Source organism: Choloepus didactylus, chromosome X (assembly GCF_015220235.1).
Source record: "Choloepus didactylus isolate mChoDid1 chromosome X, mChoDid1.pri, whole genome shotgun sequence".
Classification (NCBI taxonomy): domain Eukaryota; kingdom Metazoa; phylum Chordata; class Mammalia; order Pilosa; family Megalonychidae; genus Choloepus; species Choloepus didactylus.
This window is the reverse complement of record NC_051334.1, coordinates 126,439,541-126,443,505: the sequence shown is the minus strand read 5'-3', so window position 1 is coordinate 126,443,505 and position 3,965 is coordinate 126,439,541. Positions and strand designations below refer to the sequence as shown.

Genomic DNA, 3,965 nt, shown 5'->3' with positions numbered 1-3,965 from the left:
CGATTCAACTCAACACAGAAGCTTGTGTGCAAAGTTACAGGGAACTGAGACATTGTATAAAAAGTTAGGTTAAAGATGATTTTGTTTTTTGTGTGTTTTGTTTCAAGGGTTTGGCTCTTCCTTGGTCACCTGCACTCAGCAAAGAAATGGTTATCTTGATGAAATATTGACAGCTGACCCACAGTAAAAACTGACAAATTCTAAAAATTAAAAAAAAGCATAATTACCAAAAAAAAAAAATCTGTCACTGCTTCCTCCCTCCACAGTTTGCTTTTTAAACTTGTGGTTTGCTTTTTTTTAAATTCTGAAAAGTAGACAGTAAAACAGCTCCTGGAAGAATTTACAACCAACTGCATGAGGGGCTGGAAAGCTGAGGGGCTGGAGCAGGGTTGGGATGAATGAATAAGGAAGGGGTCCCCTCCTCTCAGTCACTGTAGCCTCACCATGTGACCATGGAAGCGGGAGGGATTCTTCAGTCAAAAAGGAAGAAGGTGAAGAAGGGGAGGAGGGAGTGAAAGGTTGGGGGGACAAACAGAAAATAAAAGGTCATTGTTGCCTTTTTGAATCCAGAGAGAAATGCCTGCCCCTGTGTGGGGAAAAGAAGCACCTTGGTGGGGAGGCAGAAGGCTGGAGGGAGGCTGGGCAGGGAGGCAGCCCTGAGATGACCCCATCCCCCAGCACCATGGGACCCAGTGGGGTTGGAGGAGGGGGCCCAAGTGGGCACTGGTGGAAGAAGCTAGCAGGGGCTTCCAGGGGCCTCTGGAGTGCCTTGGCTATTGTGTGTTCGTGCCACCCTGTGTGTTCCCGGAGTAGCTCCTGTAGTCATAGTTCCCATAGTAGGGAGGCCACTGGCCCTGGTTCTGATAGCACTGGTTCCACTGCTGGGCATACTGCTGATACTGGTTATAGCTGGGCTGAGGGTTGGTCTGTGCGGTGGGAGGTGGGGGTGAGGTATAAGGAGCCGGGTTGTAGCCACGGTATCTCCCATAGTTGTAGGCAGGTGGTGGCAGAGGTGGAAGTGGTGGGACTGTATAGCCCCGGCTATAAGCTCCCTGGTTGTAGGGTGGCTGGCTGTAACTCAGCTGTGGAGGGCTACAGCTGCTGGTGGTGGGGGTGCTGGTAGTGGCGCTTGAGCCAGGGATGTTGCTGTTCATGTTGTAGCTGCTGGCTCCCATGAGATTCCGAGCAGGGCTGTGACTAGGGTGGCGGTGACGGTTGCTGTGGTGGTGATTGTGGTGGTGGTGGCTCTTGTGTTGGTAGCTGCTGCTGGGGGTCCGGTTGTAGCTGCCTTGGTTGTGGGAGTTGTTATCCCAGCTGTTGTTGCCCCAGTGGTTCTTGCTGTAGCCACTACCCCCACTACGGTTGAAACCTCCTCTGTAGTTGCCTCCTCAACCGCTGCCTCCCCCTCGTTTCTGAAAGCCTCCTCGGTTACCCCTGGGGGGGCCTCAGTTGTCATAGTGCTGGAAACCACCTCGACGGCCCTGAAAGCCAGCACCACCTTGGTTGTCAAAGCGTTTTTCGGGGAGTGGCCCAGCCTTGCAACCTTCCTCGTTGGATTGCCTCACCAGCTTGTGCGCTTCCTCCTGCTGAAGTTCAGTGAACAGAACTTCATCCAGAAAGTCCCCAACGCCTGGTAATGTGAAGTTGGCTTTCACTTCTAATACTGCATGATCCGGAACATCCTTCCCTTCCTAGTCGGTTCGCTTTATTGTTCAGTCTTTTAGGTCCTCATCAGTGGGACACATTACAATAGCCTTTTGCTGGAAGCCTTCAGATGGTCTCATTTTTCCTCATTTGTCTGATCTAGGATATAGTTGTATTTCTTGGAGGTGTCAATCTGGATGAGGCACTGTGTGGCCTGCTGGATTAGGATGTCCCAGCGGCCAGTGTAGTTCCACTGCCGACGTAGGCCCATCACCCACATCTTATCCATGATGGCATTGGTACCCAGGATGTTGTACTTCTTGGAGGGGTGGAAGGCTGCATGTTTGATGGCCCATGTGGTCTTGCCTGCAGCAGGTAGGCCTACCATCATCAGAATCTCATACTCTGCTTGCACTTTGGTCTGATGATGCCTCAGATATGCTCACGAAGGGGAAGGTGCTGGATGAAGGTGAAGCCTGGGAGGACAGAATAGTAGGGCTCTGCTCTCTGCCCAAAGTTGAACTCCACGCCACAATTCTTCACCAGAACATGAGGGTATAGGGCCTGACCCCCAAGGCTTCCTTCTGGATTCAGAAGGCAGTGCCCATCCACCTCCTGTTCTTGGTAAAGGAAAGCTCCACATCATTCCCACATTCAAAGTCCACAAAGCAGCCAATCACATCATTCTCTGCAAACTTGTCTCCATAGTTTTCATACTGGCTATTGGTGAACTTCTTCCCAGTGCCTCCATAGCCATAGGAGAAAGGCTCTTCCCCTAGCTGAGTGCTGCAGGAGTCCAGAGACCAGCCGATACAGACCACGTGGTGGTCAGGCTCCAGATGCAAGGTGCTTCACAGAGATTTCCTCATTGATATTCATCTCGAAGCACACACGGCCCCTTCTGACCCCATAGCTGGCACCGGCTCCTGACCACAGATATGCAAAGCCCTCAGTTGTGAGTTGGTAGCCGCTACTCTGGTTTCGGGAAACCCTGAAGTGGAGATCGCAGTTATATGTGTCAATGGCAACAAGGGTATCGTCAAAGTCATCTTCATCCTCTTCAATGGGAGGCTGAGGAGAGCGGCCCCGAGGCCGCCAGTGTCCAGGCCACAGTGCTGCAGCTTCTGGAGAAATTCATTCACCTTTAGACAGCGCACATCCATGGCCCCGGCCCCCAGGGCAGCCCTCGAGCCCGGCCCAGCCTCCCAGGGTTCTGTCCCCCTTAAACCTTTCCTGTCAGGAGGCGAAAGGGGAAGTGGGGGTGGAGGGGCGCACTCCAAGGGAGGCAGCGGCGGTTCAAAATGGCCGCCGCTGCCGTCTCCCCCTCCCGTGGCCCCGTGTGGCACTTCACTTTTAACTACATGGTGGTCAAACTGGTAATCTGACAAACAGCCTCACAATTAGGACAAAAACAAAAGGATTTTTTTTGTTCGTGCCATTTAAAAACTTTTCAGAGAGAAAAAATACATCAAGAGAGTTTCTGTTCAATGAGTAAAGTAATTTGAACTTCTATGGAATGAGCTATTTGCAGACCTAATGTTGCTCATTAATAAACTTGTCAAGGGGTTAGAGCTGCAGGTTTTTCACTGCTGGATTGATTCCTCTCCTAACATAGACATAAACCTATTTTCCAAAGCCTCTTCTGCCAGCATCAAAATCTTCACGAAACTCATCTCAGACCTGGTCCCCAGATCAGCCCCGGCCATACTGCCTACCTTGTCTAAAGCCTAGATCTCAATCTGTACGGATGATATGGTCATCTAGGCGGGTCCTGTTTAGGAACCGCATGGCATTTTCAGCATCGGCTCTATTTTGATATTCTGCAAACCACATTCCCAAAGAGCTCATTTGTTTGATCTTGAGTTGTACAAAAGGAAAGATTGCCTGCATACAATGTAGTACTTTCTTTCAGTAACTTTTCATGCTCTTGGTTATTACCACTGAACCGCCAGTCTCAGTACTCGCTCAGCTCCAGAGGGGAGTCACTAGCAGAATTCTCAAATCATTGGACATGGTGCCAAATGGGTGGCGTGGGGGAAACAGTTAGTAATCCAGCCTGGCAGCAGTGGCACCACCAACAAAATCCTGAATTAAGTTTTAAAAAAAGGAGACAGTTACAAGGAGGGAAACAGATGTACAAACTTGTGAATATTTCAGAGGTTTGTGTCCGGATGCAATGATCACAAGGAAGAAACAGCTGGGATCTTGACTATGAGGATCACATCGAGGCAAACGCTACAAATGGACTGTTCCTGACCCCAGAACATGGTCATAAAATCCAACTTTTCAAGTCTTCTTGAAAGGGTCATTGTTTTGTCTTT

At 50.1% G+C, this 3,965-nt stretch overlaps 1 pseudogene; it reads right to left on the bottom strand.

The window, feature by feature from the left end:
- Positions 1-773: 773 nt before the first annotated feature.
- Positions 774-3,477, bottom strand: LOC119522333 (annotated as a pseudogene).
- Positions 3,478-3,965: the final 488 nt, after the last annotated feature.